Here is a 21,591-nt window from a genome sequence, read left to right on the forward strand (position 1 = left end):
GCCAGGCACCCACCTGCCAGGGGAATGAGCGCAGCGCGCGCTGCCAGTTAACGGCGCCAAAGGTCCGCAGAAGAGCCTCGGTGCCCGCGCCGTCCGCGCGCTGTAACGACAGGAGCGGACTTTGCTGGAAAAGGGCGGGAAGCGGCCCGAGCCCAGGAGGCGGGGCGGGGCCGGGAGGGCGGAGTCAGGATGGCGGAGTGGGGGCGGGGCCGGGCGGCGTGGGCGGGGCCGGGCGTGGGAGTGGGCGGGGCCGGGGCCCGGCTCCTCTGAGATCTGAGCGTCCGAGCTTGGGGCGGGGCCCAGACCGGGTTCTCAGGGCGGGTTCAAGGCGAGTCCCGGACACAGGCGCTTGTCCGAGGGAGCGGGAGGCGGAGCTGAGGCGGGGCCTAGGGCATCTGGGTGCGTGTGTTCATTTGTGTTGGTGTATGTATTGTGTTGTGTGAATGTGTGCACGAAAAGTTCAAAGGTCAACGTCCAGTGGCTTCCTTATCTGCTTGCCACCTTGATTTTTCTGGGAGGAGCCCCTTCACTGAACCTGCAGCTCGCTGATAGGGTCGCCTAGCTAGCCAGCAAGCCCTGAGGAATCTGCTGTCTCCACCTCCCCAGCGTCTACCGCATGGCAGACACCTTGCTGGCTGAACTGTTTCCTTAGCTCTCCACTTTTTAAAGATAGGATCGCACTGACCTTGAACTCACTGTGTAGGCCAGGTTGTCCTTGAACTCACGATCCTTCTGCCTTGAACTCCCAATGCAGCACTTTATGTAAGGAAATTGAGCATGCATGGACTTTGGTATCCATGCAGGGCCTGGAGCCCATCTTCCATGGATACCAAGAGTCGTCATAGGAAGCTGACATCAGAGGCTTCCTTTGCCAGTGTTTACTCACACGCACATTTGAAATGTCCACCAGTTCTGTAAAATCTCCCTGGAGGTGTTTCACTACTCTGTGTGGCCAGGAGTGCTATAGAATCAGCATCTATCTCAGCCTTTCTAGAGCCATGCCCTCGATGCAAGCATGCCCTCTGCCATCCAATCACCTGGAGAGAAGAGACATGATGGGAACTGCTGCATGGAGTGTCTGGGCTGGAGCCCAGGGGCCTGGGTTCTCGTGGATTCTCTGGTGACCAGAGGCCCAGCAGTGTAGGTTAGTCACCGCTGGAGATGAAATTCAGGGGTTCCCTTTCACATCACCTGGGCCTTTAGCAATAATGGGGATGGAGCCCAGAGCTTCACAAATGCTAGACAAGTGCTTTCACTGCTGAGCTACATGCCATTCCTCCTTTATCCTTCCAATTTGAGATAAGGTCTCCTTAAGTCACTCAGGCTGGCCTTGAACTTACTGTGTAGCCCAGACAGTCCTTAAACTTTTGATCCTGCTGCCTCAGCCTCCCAAGTATCTCGGATAATGGGCCTGAGCCACCAGCTTTTACTTGTATTAAATATGACAAGGGACCTTTGTTTCTCAGGGTTACTGGGTTGTCTTTTTTAAGTGACCATGGTGGCCAGTGAGGTGATGTTGACTGTTCTGCTTCATATCCTCAGGATCTGCCAACAGCCTTGGTGTTCATTGGGGACACTTACTTGGGACAGATGGCGAAGCAGGGACCTGCTCATCACCCCTCTGTCTTTGCTTCCTCTTGTCACTGTCTCCTTCCCTGTGCCACTTCCTAACACTGCTGCCCAGATACACTCCTGTCCCAGAGCCTCAGCTCAGGGCATCTGTTGTGGGACAAAGCGTGTCACCTTGCTACGAGTGCATCTTCTTGTTTACTTTCACACCAACCTGGCCTGGTGGGACCCATTGGCAGCCCTGCTTCACAGATGAGAACTGAAGCCACTAGGCTGGGCTTATAGCTCAGGATGACAACGATGCCCTTGCCGCAGCTTCTACTTTGTTCTTCAATATTTAGCTAATCTTTCAGCTAGTGTACAAGGACAGTGAGTTTCATAGCGATGTTTCCATCATTGTCCTTTGCTCATATTCAAGTCCTATTACTTCTCTTGTCCCCAAACTCGTTCCCAGTGGTCCCCATCCTCCCCACAAGTAGTCTGACTTCTCCTTTCCTGTCATATATGTGCCAACACACACACACACACACACACACACACACACACACACACACACATTCCTATCTAAAGTCTAGATCCCGAGTATGAGAAAATGTGATGTTTGTCTTATGTTGCTTAATATGATGATCCCCAGTTCCATCATTTTCCTGCACACACTATTTCATCTTCATGACTGACTAAACTCCAGTGCATATATCTACCACAACTGCCATATCCATTCATTTGTTGATGGACACGCACCTAGGCTGCTTCCATATCTTGGCTATGGTGAACAGTGCGGCAATAAACATGATGTGCAGGTATCTCTGTGGCACATTGACTTAGAGTCCTTCAGGTGACTATCTAGAGGTGGTATAGCTGGGCCATATGGTAGATCTATTTTCAGTTTCTTGAGGAGCCTCCATACTGATTTCCATGGTGGTCGGACTAGTTCACACTCAGAACAGCAGTGAGTAAGGGTTCCTTTTTCCCCACATCCTCACCAGCATTTGTTGTGATGATAGACATGCTGACTGGGGTGAAATAGAATCTTAGGACAGGTTTTGATTTGTTTTTCCCTGATGTCTTAGCCCCTACTTTTCAAAGTATTTGTGGGTAAGCAGTGGGTGGAATGTGGCATGGCTTGGGACTCAGTGAGCCCCCAACTTCTCTCTTCTCCTCCCTTCCTTCTCTCCTCTCTTTTCTTCCTCTCCTCTTCTCTTTTCTTCTCCTCCCTTGACTCTTCCTTGCTCTCTTGTCCCCTGCCTTCCCATCGGTCCCTTCCTCCCCTCCTCCTTTAATGTCACATGTATGTGTTTATACACTCACAGATGTAATGTCAAGGCTCTGAATATGAGAAAATGTGATGCTTGTCTTATTCTGATCAGTATGATGATCTCCATTTCCATCATTTTTCCTGCATATCACAAAATTTCATTCTTTACAAATGAATAAAACTATTTTGTATATATACCACAATTCTTTAGGCACTGATGGCTTGTTGTATAGGTTTCTAGGTTATTTTCTGTCCATGCATTCATTTAAACACAGGTACACAAACGTGAAAACAGGATTATATGATAACTATTATTCTTCAACTGGCTACTGTTTTCTCTTTTACTTTGTGGTGTGGAGATGGAGCCAGGGTCGTGCACATGCTAGGCAGGTGCTACACTGAGCAACATCCACAGACCACTTGCTGTTTCTTTTACTTGTAGAGGATTTGATGGGCCTCCATACAAGAAAGGATATATGGATTGACTAAAAACCGTGCAACTGGGGAGAAGGCACAGCAGGCGGGAGAAGAGATGGGAGAGGAGAGAGAACAGAGAGGTCTTTTATCTTCCTATGGGAGAGGACACATCTTTCATCTTTTCACAGAAGTTTCCTTTATATTTCATTGTCACCTGGGTCACATGGTCTCTGTTGCAATTGCCTTCTCATTGCTGGGACGGAACAGTGGCCCAAAGCAGCTTATGGGAGTGAAGGATTGATTTCAGGTTTATAATATCTAGGTGGGGGGGCTGGAGAGATGGCTTAGTGGTTAAGCACTTGCCTGTGAAGCCTAAGGACCCTGGTTCGAGGCTCGGTTCCCCAGGTCCCATGTTAGCCAGATGCACAAGGGGGCGCACATGTGTGGAGTTTGTTTGCAGAGGCTGGAAGCCCTGGCACGCCCATTCTCTCTCTCCCCCTCTATCTGTCTTTCTCTCTGTGTCTGTTGCTCTCAAATTAAAAAAAAAATTAAAAAAAAATATCTAGGGGAAGTTTCATCATGGTGGCGAAATCCTGGCCCGAGCAAGCAACTGACTCACATCTTCATGCATCAGCAGCTGGGAGGCAGCAGTAAGAATGAGCTAGCTAGCGAGCTGACAGTAGGGCTGGATGAATAAACATCACGGTCCACGCCCAGGGGCACATCTCCTCCAGCAAGGCTCCACCTCCCAAAGTTTTCACCAGCTGTGGATTGAGTGTGAGGGTGCGTTGCAAACACATCAAGCTACAGAGGACATTTTACACTGAAACTAGCACAGCTGCCCTAGTTGCCGGAGAGTCTGGGAAAGTTGAGCATCTCTTGTTCAATCTCTGTAGAGAGAAGCAGGAAAGAAGAGTTTGGGAGCATTCTGTACCGCTCACAGGCAAATACCGCTGCCTCATCAGCTCCAGCATGACTCTCCTCCTCCTCACTGCCTCCAGCTCCAGCTCTACACACATGACCATGGTCATCACTCCAGTCCATCCCTCCCCACCATGCCCATGTCAGGGACAGACTCAGTAGGAGCCTAGAGGGACTTTCTGGAGAAGCACAATTCCATCATAGTTTACCTCTAGCCACCACCCCTGCATCCAATCAGGGCAGATTGGCAGACATTCTTATTCGTGAATATTTATGTACCCGGGGCCATGCATCAGCAGATTAGATTTGGGGAGGTGGGATTCTTCCATTGTGTGGACCTTTTCAAACCAGCAGCAGTCTCCAGTTTTCAGGCGGAACATGGCAATCATAGGCACCTCTCTCATGCCCCCTCAAATCCTTGCTGTCTTGGCAGCGTGGTTCTCTGAGGCTGTGCTGTGCGTTATTCGTGCCTCTTTTTCCTGTCACCCACCGTGGCACCAGCTGGGAACAACACACTCCACAAACATGGCACCGGTAAAAAAAGAATGTGTGATCAGCCTTTAAAAATTCATTCTTGTCTGCCAAGCATGGCATGTGGGGGCAGCAGGTGCGCAGCTGGCTGGTCTTGCTCACGGAGTAGCCACCCCACTCTGAGAGTGACAGGGCCTTGGCCCTCGGCCTCTCCCGGCCACAGAGAGGGAGGATCCTGCGAGTCCTGGCCGACTTTATGAGGAGAGTGTCACATGACGCAGGTGAGAAAGGCGGTTTCTGAAGTGCATCCTATGGTTCAGTAAATAGGGAGTCTGATTGCTGACTCCAGCTCCTACAAACTGACAGATGGGAATTGGTGGTCCTTGTATGCTTGTTTTCCCCCCCTTTATGGAAGTTTAATTATTTTATTTTGCTTCATTTTATTACGATTTCATCTCTTCTTCTCCCTTTCCCATTCCTCCCTCCTCCTCCTCTCATCTCATCGTACCGAAGACCAAACCCCGGGCCATGTGTTTGCTAGTCAAGTGAGCTGCCACTGAGTCAAATGGTCAGCTGGTTTGTTGTGGGTTTCGTGAGCTACAATATTTGTATAGTAGAGGGTTCTCTTTGTTTTTAAAGTATACCTGTACTCCCACTTAAAAAATATTTATTTACATTTGACAACTTCATGCATGTGTAATGTACTTTAGTCATCTTTATCTCCCTTTACCCTCTCTTCTCTCTCCCACTCCTGCTGAGCCCCTTCCTGATGACTTTTCTCTCTCAAGGGGCTGCACAGGTCCTTTCGGCATCCTCACAGTCAGCAGGGAGGAGGCTTCCAGCTCAGCTCCAGCTTGATTCCACTGCGCAGTTCTTGAGTGTGAAATTTGTCAGTGTCAAAGATGTGTGGCGGGGTCCAAGGCCCGGATTCTTCTGATACATCTGCTGTGGTCCAGGGCCAGGGCCAGCGAGGGAAGAAAACATCCCCTGGACGGATGACAGACGCTAAGTTTGGCCACCCCGTGCTCCTCGGGTCTTCCCTGCTTTCACTTCTGTACAACCCTTACATTGGGCACAAGATCTGACGGCGGCTGGGGGTGTGACTCAGTGGTGTGGCGGGTACTAGGGGTGTTATCCAGGTGCAGAGCAGTCAGCTAGCATTCAAAGGCTCTGAGTTCTTTCCTCAGAACCATGAAAACAGAGCAAAAAAAAAAAAAAAAAAAAAGCTTTGATGGTATAGAGGCTGCATTTTCATATTCAAATAAGAATTTGAATGAGCTTGAATAATCAGAAACTCTCTTTATTCTCTTTGTTTCCTGTTGAAGGTCTGCTCAAGGCTGATCCAGCTTGGATGCCTTGAGTTTATATAATGGCTTCCATGAGGCTCATCACCTCAGGTCCTGGAGGCATTTATGCCCTGGGCGGCGATAATCCTCTCCTGTCCAGCTGGTCCTTAAAATGTCATAGTTGATGATGTTTTAAGGGGAGTAAGATGAACTGAAGATTCAGGCCTTGGTTTACGTGGAGCCCAAAGGGTCAGGCCAGGCCCCAGAAAAACACACCCCTCCTGCCACTTTGGGATGGGAGAGTGTGTGGGACCTGGAGCACACTGGAAAAGGCGTGTGACACTGGGCTGTGTATTATTTAGAAGAAGTTTCCTCGAGCCTGTTCTGCAAGCGGCCGTGGCCGGCTTCCTTGGGACTGGCACCAGCCGCAGAGGCCTACCCTGGAGAGCAGGCTGCGCCCGGCTGCAGTGACTCCATATCGTGCAAAACAGCGGCTTTCTGCGTGGGTGCGTCTATCTCGCCAGCAGCAGTCGGCGCTGCGTTGAGTGCTTGAGAAGAGTAAGAGGAGCTGCGTCTCCCTGTGCGTGTAAACCCCGCCACCTGCCCTGCGCCGCCCACGGGGCGAGGCCCAGGCCGGTGAAGAACTCGTCGCGTCCCTACAAGTAGCAAAGACACTGCCCATCAACTTGCCAGAGTGGGTTGTGAATGTACCAGCACACGGGCGTGTTAACAGCAGGTCAGGAAACCCGGGCTTGGCAATTCACACAACCCACTGAAGAATGGACTTGGAAGGGTGCAGGCATTCGCACCTGGACCCTGTGAAGAGGAGGACGCTTAGCACTGTGACAATATGGCCCCACTGACCACGTGCTGTGTGTGTCAAGGGACTGGCAGGGAGAGAACTCCTGAGTGTCTTCAGCTCAGCCTGGCCCTCACTGCTGAGAGTATTCCCAAACTGCTGTGCATTCACCCATCTGTCCATCTGATCGTCCATTTGTCCATCCATTTGTCCTGTGCCTCACCTCTACGGCCTGGCTCAACACTGTGATCTAGAAGCCTTGGTTCTGCTTGCTTCCAGAAATTCTCCAGGTGTGTTCGTTGATGCCTGATCTAACCACCTGCACTGACTCTTTGCGCCTGTATCCACTCGCTCTGCCTATCCTCCAATGAGGCCCCTCTGAACTCCCTGAGCTCTGCCAAGGCCTCTTTAGCCCACGCGCAGCTCTCTATACCCTACGCAAACACATTATAAGTGCAATTACTGTGTCATGTGTGATGAGGGAGGTACTAGTGGTAATTAAGACTGGAGTAAAAGAACCACTAAGGGTGGTTTTGGAGTGGGCAGTCCCCGTCTGCCACTGGACATGGTTCTTTTTATTCAGAGGACAGCTCAGAAGTCAGCTTCGCACTGCAGATTTATCTGTGTGGATAATATTCTGGCAGGTGAATGGTTGGCTGTGAGGTCACTCAGCCAGCTGCTTTGGAACTCTGGTACTGAGCAAGATCCCCAAAGCAACAAAAAAGTACGTTTTGATCTGCCATATGTGCACGTTATCAGCAAGCGGGCGCCCTCTGTAACCTGCTAGAGCTGTGATGTCTTGTCTTAGCCAATTTTCACCCCACCTTGCTGGGAGTAGAGACAGGAGCCGGGAGGAGCCCTGCTTTCTGGGGGAGGGCCGCTTTCCCGCCGCTGCCATCTTGATGTGAGACGGGTCTCTGTCAGTGGTTTGGGGGCCTAGCATCGATGGGGTGCATGCTGTGTGCCCCACCTATCAAAGTCACCATGCTTTCGCATTTCCTGCTTGAGTCTTGAGTCTGGTCCAGCCCGCCTTCCTGCTTCTGGCCTGCCCCATGTGGACTCCAGAGCGCCACTTGGGTGCTCCTGGCTCCTGAGGTCCCCAGCTCTCTCAGGCACAGCCTTGGCCTTCTGGCTCTCCTTCCCTCAAAGTGAGCCTGATGGAGTCCATTCTCACTGTTCCCCACCTGGGATGTTCTTCCCATCCCCGTGCGCGCAGGCTGGCCTTGAAAGCTCCACGTCCTGCCTCGGCCTCCGGGAGCTGGGGTCACAGGGGCGCCCCACCACAGCTGGCCTCTGCTGCTCTCCTCGGGGTTGCCTTGAAGGAACTCTTCTCGCCTCCAAGCTGAGGCTGCACTTGCCCCTCGCATGCTTGAACTCACGGCGATCCTCCTACCTCTGCCTCCTGAGTGCTGGGGTGAAATGTGGTGAGTTGATTCAGGTGTCCCCCATAAACTTAGGTGTTCTGACTGCTAGGTTCCCAGCTGATGAAGATTTGGGAACTGGCACCTCCTGGAGGCAGTGGATTGTTGGCGGCAGGCTTGTGGGTGTCATAGCCAGTTCCCCCTTGCTAATACTTGTCACGCTCTCCTGTTGGTAGGGTTTCACCTTATGCTGGCCAGGGGGTGATGTCCACCCTACGATCATGCCACCATTTTCCCTGCCATCGTGGAGTGTCCCCTCAAGTCTGCAAGCCAAAATAAAACCCTTTTCCCCCACAAGCTGCTCTTGGTCGGGCGATTTGTGCCAGCAACGCGAACCTGACTGCAGCAACATGTTTACCGGCTTTAAGTTTCGAGGGGAAGTTTCACCGTGGTGGAGAAAGCCCAGCAGCAGCGGAGAGCGTCGGGGAGCTTCTGCACGTCCGCATGGAGGAGGAAGGGAGGGTGAGCTGAGGGTGGCATGCAGGGCTGGACTATCCCACCCCAGGCCTGCGCCCAGTGACACACTTCCTCCTCAACTTTCCCAAACAGCGCCACCAGCTGGCGACTAGACATCTATGCACAAGAGGCTGTACGGGGACATTTTACATTCAAACCACCACCTGGTTTCTGTTTCATTTTCCTGGTTCCTGGCCCCCTTCTGCAGGGAGCACCGTGCATGCCTCCTTCTTTTTTTTTTTTTTTTAATATATTTTTTGTTCATTATTTATTTATTTATTTGAGAGCAACAGACACAGAGAGAAAGACAGATAGAGGGAGAGAGAGAGAATGGGCGTGCCAGGGCTTCCAGCCACTGCAAACGAACTCCAGACGCGTGTGCCCCCTTGGCATGCCTCCTTATGCACGTATGGCATAGTGCACGTGTGTTGGGACTGACTAGGAGGTGGTGGTTCCTGGGGAGGGTCTGGAGGTTGGCTGCATGGCCTCTGGTGTCTGTACTTTACCCCTTGGTACAAGATACTTAGTGTTCTGTGTGCCACGCAGGCAGGCATTAACTTCACCTTCAGAGCAGTCAAAGAGCTAGGAATTGCTCAGATTGCTCAGATGCTTTTCTGTGTACTCTGGGCTCCTCTGTCCTCTTCCTTGCTGCTTATAGGGACACCATAACACCTGTACTTGAACCCCATCTTTAGGGTGTAGGCCCATACCATAGTCCACTTGAATATTACCCTGGGGTGGGCAGTATAGTGCCCTTCTCCCCTCAAAGACGCCCATATCTAGACCCCTGGGTCATGCTCATGTTAGGCCACATGGCTAAGGAGGATTGCCCTTGCAGGCATAATTCAGAATGTTGCCTCCAGTTCACTTTAGGGAGATCAACAAGGATTATCTTGTGGGCCCAGTGCAATCTCAGGGGCCTTGCAAGAACGAGGCAGAAGAGTCAGCATTGGTGAGGGACAAGGACACAGAACATCTTTTTTAAAATTTATTTTTACTGTGTATGGACATAGTATGTGAACAACACATCCTTTCCCTCATCCCTGCCCCTTTTCCAAAGGGGTCCTCCTCGTTGGGGATTGTGGGTCATGCATTGTAGGGGCATCAGCCAGTTATGGGGGAGAGGCAGTGTCTCTGGGCATAATGTCCCAACTTGTGGCCTGTTCCACAAAATTCCCTAGCCATGTTGGGTGCATCCTAGGTCTACTACAGTGTTGGGCTCTTCGGAGCCTCTGGATCTCTGCTTTGGAAGGCGTTGAGGGTCCTCAGTGTCTGTCTCCTTCACCCTCCTGCTGACATAAGATTCACTGAGAAAACAGCTCTCTTGCTCATTTCCCCAATTCCTCTGTGGGCTCAGCTGGGGCCGAGCTGGAGTGCAATGGGCTGCTTATCTCCTCAGGTCCTGCTCCTGTATAAAAGAGAAGCAGATTAGGAGACGGAGTATCTTGTGCCCCAGTTGCTGACTTTGAGGCTGGCTGGAGGGACCATAAGCCAAGGAATGTGTGTGGCTTCTAGAAGTTAGGCAAAGGGAGGAGAGCGATCCCCCCTAGAGATTCTTGAGGGGATATAGTAGCACTGAGACTTTGATTGTACCCAAAAGAGACACATTTTGAATTTCTAACCTATAGAACAAAAAGAAATTTGCATTGCATATGCCATTGAGTTTGTATAATGCGTGATATTGGCTGGCTGATGCAAATTATGCTCCCGAGGAATGCTGTTTCTGACCACATTGTTTCACTTTTCTCTATCTTCTGTCTTCATTCATGCATACTGCTGGAACAAAAATACTATAGACTGGGTGGCTTAAATTTCCTACAGTCTGGAGGCTGGAAATTCAAGACCAAGGTGTTGGCATCTTCTGGGGTCTTTCTTGCTGCATTTATGCCATGATGGAAGGTGGAAGGCAAGTTGTGCCACAGGCCAAACTGATTTGAGAGTGTGGGGGTTTGACTCAGGTGTCCCCCATAATCTCAGGTGCTCTGAATGCTGGGTTCCCAGATGATGGAGATTTGGGAATTAATGCCTCCTGGAGGGAGTGTATTGTTGGGGGTGGGCTTTTGGGTATTATAGCCAGTGTCCCCAAGCCAGTGTTTGGCACACTCTCCTGTTCCTGTTGTCCATCTGATATTGCCAGGAGGTGATGTCCACCCTCGGCTCATGCCATCATTTTCCCCTGCCATGATGGAGCTTCCCCTCAAGTCTGTAATCCAAAATAAACCCTTTTTCCCACAAGCTGCTCTTGCTCAGGTGTTTTCTGCCAGCAACGCGAACCTGACTGCAACAGTAAAGTTGGTTCTCAGAAGTGGGATTGCTGCTGGACACCTGATTCTGTGGCTTTGGCCTCTTGGAACTGCTTTGCAGGAAGAGTGTGGATGAATTTGAAATCTTGGCCCAAGAGATGCCTTGCAAAGCTGTAAGTGCAGCTTGATGGACTATTCTGGTCGGAGCTGAAAGATCTGAATGCAGTAAGAACTATGGACTGTGAGGTTTGGCTTGTGAAGATGAGGAAGAGCTTTGCTTGGACTGGGCCAGCAGTTTGTGTGAGCAGCCTGCTGTGTTCTGCTTGCTGTGTCCTGAGAATCTGTTCATGGTTGCATTGTATAGAAATGGACAGAGCAGAGGGATATGGCACAGAAATGAAATATTCAGTCTAAAACTTCTGACCATTCAACTGCAATTGTATGAGAAATTATAACCTTTGAGACTGGGCCAGCTGACCTGCATTGGGAAAACAGAAAGAATGCAATCTTTTCAAGGGGACCGAATACTGAAGGAGTGTCCTGTTCTTCAAAGTTGGCTTTATTCCCCCATGGATTAACAAGCTGGCAGCCTACCTGGTACTATAGAGTATAAGAAATGTAGGAAAGAGGGCTGGAGAAATGGCTTAGTAGTTAAGTGCTTGCCTGTGAAGCCTAAGGACTCTGGTTTGAGGCTCAATTCCCCCAGTACCCACATAAGCCAGATGCACAAGGTGGTGCATGCATCTGGAGTTCACTTGCAGTGGCTGGAGGCCCTGGCATGCCCATTCTCTTTTTCTCTCTGCCTCATTCTCTCTGTCTGTCACTCTTGAATAAATAAATAAAAATAAAAATAAAAACAAAATTAAAGAAAAAGAAATACAGGAAAGAGAGGGTCATTGGATTTGTAACATGGTTTTGTGTTTTGGAAACGGCTATAGGCAGTGTGAAGCAGGCTTGTTTGATGACTGCATGGAGACCCAGTGGAGCCATGAGCATGAACCGTGGGTTGCAACAGAGACCCAGTGGAGGTGCCAGGACTATGAGATGGCTGCCAAGGAGAGCTGCCGGCACCGGATGAAGTTTTCCAGGACTGTGAGGGGTGGAATTGGAACCTCAGAGACTTGTCAGTGGTTAAAATTATTGGACTGGGAGCCTTGTCACTGGCTAGATTGTTGGACTTAGAGCTACAGAGTTTGATGTTTGTCCTATTTAAATCTTGCATTGGCTGAATGTTCAATGCCACCTTTTGCAGTGTGTTTATTCTGTGCCATTATGGATTTTTTGGTTTTCTTTATTATTACAGCTCAGATAAAAGACCTTGGACTATAGGGATATTTGAACATCATTGGACAGTTAAAAGTTATGGGGACTCTTAAGGTTGTGTGAATGCATTGCATTTTACATCATGGATAGTTATCAGTTTATGGGAGTCAGGGGTGGAATGTGGTGGTTTGACTCAGCTGTCCCCCATAAACTTAGGTGTTCTGAATGCTAGATTTCTAGATGATGGCAATTTGGGAATTAATACCTCATGGAGGTGGTGTATTATTGGGGGTGGGCTTATGGGTGTTACAGCCAGCTTCCTCTTGCCAGTGTTTGGCACACTCTCCTGTTGCTGTTGTCCAGATGTTGACCAGGTGGTGATGTCCACCCTCTGCTCATGCCATTGTTTTCCCCTGCCATCATGTAGCTTCCCCTCAAGTCTGTAAGCCAAGATAAATCCCTTTCCCCACAAGCTGCTCTTGGTCAGGTGTTTTCTGCCAGCAATGCAAACCTGACTGAAACAGAGAGTGACCCCCCTTTCATAATGGCTTTTTGTTTGTTTGTTTTTTATTTATTTATTTGAGAGTGACAGACACAGAGAGAAAGACAGATAGAGGGAGAGAGAGAGAATGGGCACGCCAGGGCTTCCAGCCACTGTAAACGAACTCCAGACGCATGTGCCCCCTTGTGCATCTGGCTAACGTGGGACCTGGGGAACCGAGCCTCGAACCGGGATCCTTAGGTTTCACAGGCAAGCGCTTAACCGCTAAGTCATCTCTCCAGCCCTCATAATGGCTTTTATCTGCTCATGGCCTTAACACCTCCTCCCATTAGGCCTCAACTCCCAGCACTGTCTCATTGGGGGTAAAGTTTCCAACATACATGTTGTGAGGAGCATCTTCAAACTACAGCCATGATGATGTCTGGGTTGTACATTACAGCTGAGCAGTCCTATGTGAGACGTTCAGCAGGTGGGTGAGGAGCCAATTGGTCTCCAGGCCTCATGGCCCCTGCCTGCACTGTTCCTAAGATGAGCCCTACAGAGTGGGACCAGTGGTGAAGACATGGCCATAGACCAGTTTGTTTCAAACAGAAGTGCCTCCCATCTACAGGATACCCCCGTCTCGGCTCTGCCTGACAGTGTAAGTGACCTTAAATTGGAAGTCTGCTGCTAACAAGCACAAGCACTTACCACTTGGGGTTTTAGAGGAATTTGTTTAGGGATACATAAGTGTTCGACTTTTTGTTAATGTGAACAAATAGCTGAGAAAAACCACTTAAAGGGAGAAAGCGTGTATTGCTTATGATTTCAGAGGTTTTAGTCCATTGTGGGAGGGAGGGTGTTGTTTGCAGCTAGGTTTGCATTGCTGGCAGAAATCACCCGACCAAGAGCAGCTTTTGGGGAAAAGGGTTTTATTTTGATTTACAGACTTGAGGGGAAGCTCCATGATGGCAGGGGAAAACGACGGCATGAGCAGAAGATGGACATCACTTGCTGGCCAACATAAGGTGGACAACAGCAACAGGAGAGTGTGCCAAACACCGGTAAGGGGAAACTGGCTGTAACCCCCAAAACCCCGCCCCCAACAATACTCTGCCTTCAGGAGGCGTTAATTCCCCAGATCTTCAGCTGGGAACCTAGCATTCAGAACACCTGAGTTTATGGGGGAAATACATGAATCATACCACCAGAGGGTGTGGTGGAGCAGAGAAACAAATGGAGAGAGAGAGGAGAATGCCCCATATAGGACTTCCTTTTATTTTATCCAAACCCCCAGCCTATGGTTTTTATTTATTTATTAAATTATTTATTAAATTGTGAGAGAATGAGAGAAAAAGAGGGAGGGACAGACAGAGAGAGAGAGAGAGGTAAAGAGAATATGAGCATGCCAGGGCCTTCAGTCACTGCAAATGAATTCCAAATTCATGCGCCACCTTGTACAGCTGACTTACGTGGCTCCTGGGGAATCAAACCTGGGTACTTTGGCTTTGCGGGTGAGTGCCTTAACTGTTAAGCCATCCCTCCAGCCCCCAACTCCCAGCCTATGGGATGCTGCAGCCACCCTCGGGTGGGTCTTCCGCCCTTATTACATCCTCACACCCTATGCTAATCTCCCAGGTGCTTTTCTGTCCCACCAAGTTGACAACTGAGATGAAGCATTCCAGGTAATGCAGACCTCAAGGCTACACACACACACACACACACACACACACACACACACACACACTCTGCAGGAATTCCCACACTTTGGTGTGCATGTATTACTGTGGTGTTGATAAAACAGGTTCACAGCATCCTTCTTTTTTATTTGTTTGTTAATAAGGTACCATCTGAAGTCTTAAAAATATCTTTAAAGCTAACAAAAAAATTCCCATTTTCTGTCAAGTTCTAATATTGATGTATTACGGTTATAAAATGTGATCTGGACAGTAAAAAAAAAAAGCATATAGTGGATTTTGTTGCAATGTTAGGCGTATTTGTTGAGATTTCCTTGGGTAAATATGTGGTAGTTGATATTTGTGCAAATGTACCTTGTGTGCTTAAAAAGAATGGGGATCATCTGAACTTTAGGAGAGAGGTTTTGCTCTTACGTGTATCAAGATTGACACTGGAATTGAAGCCAGCTTCTTGTCCTGTGGGCTAGAACCTTGTGGAACCTCACACTGTTAGCGTAATTCTAGGTAATGCTGCCTTGGCAAACAGACCAAGTCTGAGTGGTTTAATACCCACATTGCCGTTCCTCTTCCAGAAATGTTTCAGAGATAATAGACATTCCCATCTTGTGATTCTCCCATTTCCCTTTTACACAAATAGGTGGGATTACTTGGGATGGGAAATGTATTTCTTACATTCCTGTTGGTGAAAATGTAGTCACAAGGGCCAAACCCAGCCATAAAGGAATATGGGAAATGGAGTCTTCCTGAATGACCATGAGGCACAATTGTGTGGTAGACAATGTTGTCTCTGGCACAAGGACAGCAAGTTAAGTATTTCCAATTCTCATTGGTGATTTTATCTTTTTTTTTTTTTTGCCAGAGAGATACATCTCATGCCTCACCTACATAGTTCTAAGCAAGCATATTTTGTAGATGCAGCTTGATGTTGTATTTTCTAGGCGAACCAGTCAAGATTTCTATCAGTATGGATAAAAAGTGACAACTAGATGGACAGGGTCAGGGAATGTCCACACTTTTAAGGAGGCCTTGAGCTCTCTTCTAGTCCTCTTTTTATTTTTGAGACAGGGTCTCACACTCATGCTGCCCTCAAACTCATTGTAATCCTCCTACCTCAGCCTCCTAAGGGCTGTGATTATGTGAGCCACCATACTCAGCCTCTCTTCCCTCATCTCCGTGTGTGTGTGTGTGTGTGTGTGTGTGTGTGTGTGTAGGCCAGAGGACTAGGATGTCATCCTCAGGTACTGTCCATCTTTTTTTCTTTTTGCCAGACAGGGTCTGTCATTGGCCTTAACTCCCCAGTGAGCTCCAGGGATGTGCTTGTTGCTGCACCTCCAGGGCTGGGCTGTGCATGTATGTACCACCGTGTTCAGACTTGGCTTTTTATTTTAACCTTTTGCAGGTGGGTTCTTGGGTCTGAACTCAGATCCTAATGCTTCGATGGAAAATACTTCACTGAATAAGCCATCTCCCCAGTCCCAGCAGCTCCTTTTTACAGACAAGAACCACTGAATCACAAAGAGGAGAAGCCATGGATCCTGCTCATCAGAGGCAGGGTTGAAACCAACATACCAGTATCTTTTAAAATAAGTCTTATTTTATTTTTTTTAAAATTTTTATTTATTTATTTGAGAGCGACAGACACAGAGAGAAAGACAGATAGAGGGAGAGAGAGAGAATGGGCGCGCCAGGGCTTCCAGCCTCTGCAAATGAACTCCAGACGTGTGCGCCCCCTTGTGCATCTGGCTAACGTGGGACCTGGGGAACCGAGCCTCGAACCGGGGTCCTTAGGCTTCACAGGCAAGCGCTTAACCGCTAAGCCATCTCTCCAGCCCTCTTATTTTATTTTATTTGTTTTTATTTATTTGAGAGAGAGAGAGAGAGCATGCCAGGACCTCCAGCCACTGTAAAGGAACTCTAGAAGCACACGCCACCTTGTGCATCTGGCTTACATGGGTCCTGGGCAATGGAACTTGGGGTCCTTAGCTTTCACAGGCAAGCGTCTTGACCACTAAGCCATTTCCCCGGCCCCATCACAGTATCTTTATCCTGACCTGACTTTCTCTGTTGTTTCTCTGCCCTGGCTCTGATGGTTCCTTCCACGTCTCCCTCCAAGTGTTCCAGGGTGAAGTGAGAGAGTGATTCATCTCAGCTTCTCAGTAAAGTCTTTCCTGGGGGCTGGAGAGATGGCTTAGCAGTTAAGCACTTGCCTGTGAAGCCTAAGGACCCCAGTTCGAGGCTGGATTCCTCAGGACCCACCTAAGCCAGATGCACAAGTGGGCACAGGCATCTGGGTTTGTTTGCAGTGGCTGGAGACCCTGGTGCACCCATTCTCTCTCTCTCTCTGCCTCTTTCTCTGTCTGTCATACTCAAACAAATAAATAAAAATAAAGAAAATATTTATTAAAAAAAAAAAAAGGAAAGTCTTTCCTGGGTGAGAAATTGGTGCAGGAAATCTCAGCAGACCCGAGCCATCAAGTAGTAGTCCTTCTGGGAAGGACCCAGGTTAATGCCTTTGCCTTCCTCTCATGCACTTTCTCAGGCTGCAGAGTTGCAGGGACAGAGCCCTTAGAAGCCTGACCGGGAGGAAGCCCCTCTCCAGCATTATCCACTGCCCTAGTGATAAGAGAACGGGGCGAGGGCTGCTCCCTCCTGAGTCATCATCGCCTCTGCCATAGCGCTGACACACACGTGCTCATTACCGTGCTATGTTTTATTCAACAAAATAACTTTCATGTTGTAGCTTCAATTGAATTCACAAAAACATCTTTATTTCCAGCATTATCTGCCTCAAGTGTCTTCTCGGAGGCTGCATTTCCTGCAGAACAACAGTTCTGAAGTGATAGAAATGGCAAAAGGAGAGTCAGCCCGCAGAACGATGCGGCTATAACGTGGTAATTGGCCTGCCACATAATTAAAGGAACAGTTCCTCATCAAAACAGTGATGCCAGAGCCCCAAAGGCGACGGTTGTACAAATCGCCCACTTAGGGGAACTTTATTCCCAGTAGCCTATAAAAATCTGGTTATGAAAACAGATTTGCTTATTCAGTGGCATTAATGGCTTCTCACCGTTAAAACAAAAACAAAAACATCAGGGTGATTGGCCTATAATGTACCTACCCTGTGACCCAATGTCATTTTGATTTTGAGTGTTGGGAATATTTTGACTCTGGAAATTATTCACACCTGGCATGAAGGGAATCTCAAAAGTTGCCAACCTATGTATTCGCAGCCTGGGCGTCGACAGGAAGTCACTTCTGCTAGATGGGAGCCTTCCGCTGGGCAGAAAGGCTTGGACAATGGAGCTGGATTCTCACACTTGTTACAGCCCCCTTGAGGGAGCCCCGTTCTTGTTTGGTAGATGCTCGTGGAAAGCATTCCTCCAGGGTTTGTAATAGACGGGCTGTTGTTCATTGTATTTTATTTATTTATTTATTATTTCTGAGAAGAGTGCTATGTAGACCAGACTGGCCTCAAACTATGAGGGATTCTAGTTTCCCTGCCTCCACCTCCCCAGTGCTAGACCCCAGGCACGCGCCACGCCAGGCTTGGGGTGGAAACTACGGCTTCAGGCACGCGACACCCACACACTTCTTGTTATCACTTGATTTCTGTGGCACTGGGTATTGAATCTACGGCCTTCTGCATGCTATGTGGGTGTTCTATCGCGGAGCGTCATTCCCAGCCCTTCTTGTTATTTTAATTATATATATATATATATATTTGTGGGAGAGAGACAGGAAGTATATGTGTGTGCCATGGCCTCTTGCTGCTGTAAATGAACTCCAAATACATGTGTCACTTTGTGCATTGGGCTTTACTTTACTTTTACTGGAGAATCAGACCCAGGCTGGCAAGCTTTGCAAGCAAGTACCTTTAACCATTCAACCATCTCCCCAGACCTATTATTTTATTTTTATAAATTATTTGTGTGTGTGTGTGGGGGTCTGAGTACTCATGCCATGGTATGTACATGTGAAGCTCAGAGGACAACTCTGAGGTGTCTGGTGCTCCACCTTCTTGGAAACAGGGTCTTTCGCCACTACAGAGGAACTTCCAGGTCTCAGTTGAATGTAGGACTGTCAGCTGGCCTATTAGCTCTGGTATTCATCTGGTTCTGCTTCCCATTGTCATAGGTGAAGACTTGGTGAACCACTGGCCTCGCACCACTGACCTTGGTGGACCATAAAACTTTCCGGGACCATAGCATGATGAGGGACTTCTGTTAAAAAGCAAGTCCACAGGGCTAGAGAGATGGCTTGGCATAGCTCTGCCTGGGAAGTCCTCCAATCAGTGTCTTATTGGAAGGTGTCTAATGGTTGGTTAGTTTCCATCATGAGTTTCATCTACCTCTCTCCTGTGTTTTATACTTCTCTGTATTCTCCAGGGGGAATTCTCCTAACTTCAAGCCCCTTTAAACCTCATGTCCTTTCTGGAACTCTCTGTAGACCCTGGTTTGCATAAGCCACAGCTCATCACACAATGTTCGTTCCTTAGCTTTCCCTGCCTTCCCTGACTTTCTTTTCCTCCTGCCTTCGCAGTTGAGGCTCACTAAATCCCACATCCTTCATGTGTCTAGAGCACCCAGCTACCATCTTGGATCCTCCCTTTCCTTTTTTTTTTTTTTTTTTTTTGAGATAGAATCTCACTCTAACCCAGGATGAACTGGAATTCACTATGTGGTCTCAGGGTGGCCTTGAACTCACAGCCATCCTCCTACCTCCAGAGTGCTGGGGTTAAAGGTGTGCGCCACCACACCTGGCTCCTCCCTTTCCTCTCTTTAGGTTTCTCCACCTTGCTCTGCAGCGCAGACCTTGGCTGGACTTCGAGATGCACCAGGCATCACACGGCCTCCAAGGTCTCCTCGCCTCCCACCCACCCCATGTGGCAGGGCTCTTTGGCATCCCTTTTTCTTTTGTACTGTGGCTGCTTCGAGCTGGCCCTTAATCCCACTCCTTGGGCTTCCATCCCCATGGCTTGCCTTGGTTGGAAGAGACACTGCTTGTCACAGACAGGAGCTGGCTGCCACCAACACCCCTGCCCCTGCTTTGGCACTCTCTGAGGCCATCAACCTGTGTTTCCCTGGTCTTCCTGTGAGGGGCAGCTAATGGCATCAAGCACAAGGCAAGGAAAGATGTGAGTTCAACTCCAGCCCTTACCTAGCTGCCATGTGACCCTTCCAGAGGAGGTATAGAAAGAAACTTCTACTCTCTTGATAGATCACCAAGAGACCAAAGAAAAGGTTCTGTCTCAGGCTGGGGAGGTGGCTCAGTGGTAAGAGGGTGTCATAGCTTCACATTGCTGGGATGAACCTCCACACCAGACACCGATGTGGGAGGAAGGGAATTTTTTGGAGCTTATAGATCCGGGGGAAGTTCCATAATGGCAGAAGAAGCTGTCCTGCTTTTACAGGTCCACCAGCATAAGCGAGCACACTCCAGGAACCCAAGGCAGAGCTCAAGCACTCTCCTTGTCTTGGGCTGGAATTTCAGGCACACCTTAGGTCTGGACCCCAGGATCCACCCACAGTGACACTTTTTCCAGCCAGGCAGCTGGAAATCCAAGAAGCTTTAATAAAACTGAATTGGCTGGGGACATCCATTCGAACTGCCACAGAGGGCTTTCTGTACAAGAGTGCGTTCAACCCCCAGCCTGTGTGTAAAAGGCATGTCTGCAAACCTCAGTGCTGAGGGGAGTGGAAACAGGAGAATCACTGGGGCTTGCTGGTTAGCCCATCTATCTGAAAACCAGTGAGCTCCGTGTGCAGTGAGAGACTCTGCCTCAAGGTGGAAGAGGAATAGCAGAGGACACCTGATGTCCTCTTTGGGCCTCTACATGAGTGTACATGGAGCACAGGCAGATGTCTACACACACGTGCATAACACACACACACACACACACACACACACACACACACACCCCACTATATCACACACCTCAACATCAATAGTAAAAGATTCTGCAGCTGGAGATATAGCTCAATGGTTAAAGGCACTTACTTGCAAAGTCTGATGGTCTGGGTTTGAGTCTCTAGTACCCACATAATGCTAAATGCACAAAGTGGCCAATGCAGCCAGAAGGTGGAGGCCCTGGCATGCTCTCTCTCTCTCTCTCTGTGTGTGTTTGAAAATAAATAAAATATTTTTTAAAAGAATTAAGCCCAGCTTTGTGAATGAATAAGTTTATTGGGTTTACTTACTGGAGCCTGGGAGACCCACAGGCAGCTACCCTGTGAAGTCTCCCTCAGCTGCTCCACTGATGGCTTGTCTCTCTCTCCCACGGAGCTGCATGTAGCGTAGCTTTTTCCAGCTTTCTGTCATCCTGGTCTACACAGAGGAGGTTTTCAGCTCAGCTCCAGCAGGATTTCTGAGTGACTTTGCAGCCCAAGTATCATTCAGTTTTTTTTTTTTTTTTTTTTTTGGTTTTTCGAGGAAGGGTCTTGCTCTAGTCCAGGCTGACCTGGAATTCACCATGTAGTCTCAGGGTGGCCTCTAACTCACGGCAATCCTTCTTCCTCTGCCTCCCAAGTGCTGGGATTAAAGGCGTGTCCCACCACGCCTGGCTTTCATCCACCTTTTTTTTTTTTAATTTTTATTTATTTATTTGAGAGCGACAGACACGGAGAGAAAGACAGATAGAGGGAGAGAGAGAGAATGGGCACGCCAGGGCTTCCAGCCTCTGCAAACGAACTCCAGACGCGTGCGCCCCCTTGTGCATCCGGCTAACGTGGGACCTGGGGAACCGAGCCTCGAACTGGGGTCCTTAGACTTCACAGGCAAGCGCTTAACCGCTAAGCCATCTCTCCAGCCCTCATCCACCTTTTTTGAGACAGCCTCACATGGCTTGGAGCACACTAATTCCACAAGACTGGCTGGCTAGTGAGCTCCAAGGATCCTCCTGTCTCTGCCCCCCCAGCTCTGGAATTACAAGTGTATGCCAGCAAGCCCAGCACTTTAAAAAATTTTTATTTATTTATTTGAGAGTGACGGGGGTGGGGGGAGAATGGGCACGCCAGGGTCTCCAGCCACTGCAAACAAACTCCAGACGCATGTGCCCCCTTGTGCATCTGGCTAACATGGGTCCTGGGGAATCGAGCCTCAAACCGGTGTTCTTAGGCTTCACAGGCAAGCGCTTAACCGCTAAGCCATCTCTCCAGCCCATGCCCAGCATTTTATGTGGGTACTAGAAGTGGAACTCAGGTCCTCCTGCCAGTGAGGCAGCCTCTTTACTGACTGAGCTATGTCCCTTGACCCGTGTGCATGGGTATTTATAAAAAGTGGCCCATCCTGCCAGCAGGACTGTAAATGTTGCCAC

Source organism: Jaculus jaculus, chromosome 11 (assembly GCF_020740685.1).
Source record: "Jaculus jaculus isolate mJacJac1 chromosome 11, mJacJac1.mat.Y.cur, whole genome shotgun sequence".
NCBI classification, from domain to species: domain Eukaryota; kingdom Metazoa; phylum Chordata; class Mammalia; order Rodentia; family Dipodidae; genus Jaculus; species Jaculus jaculus.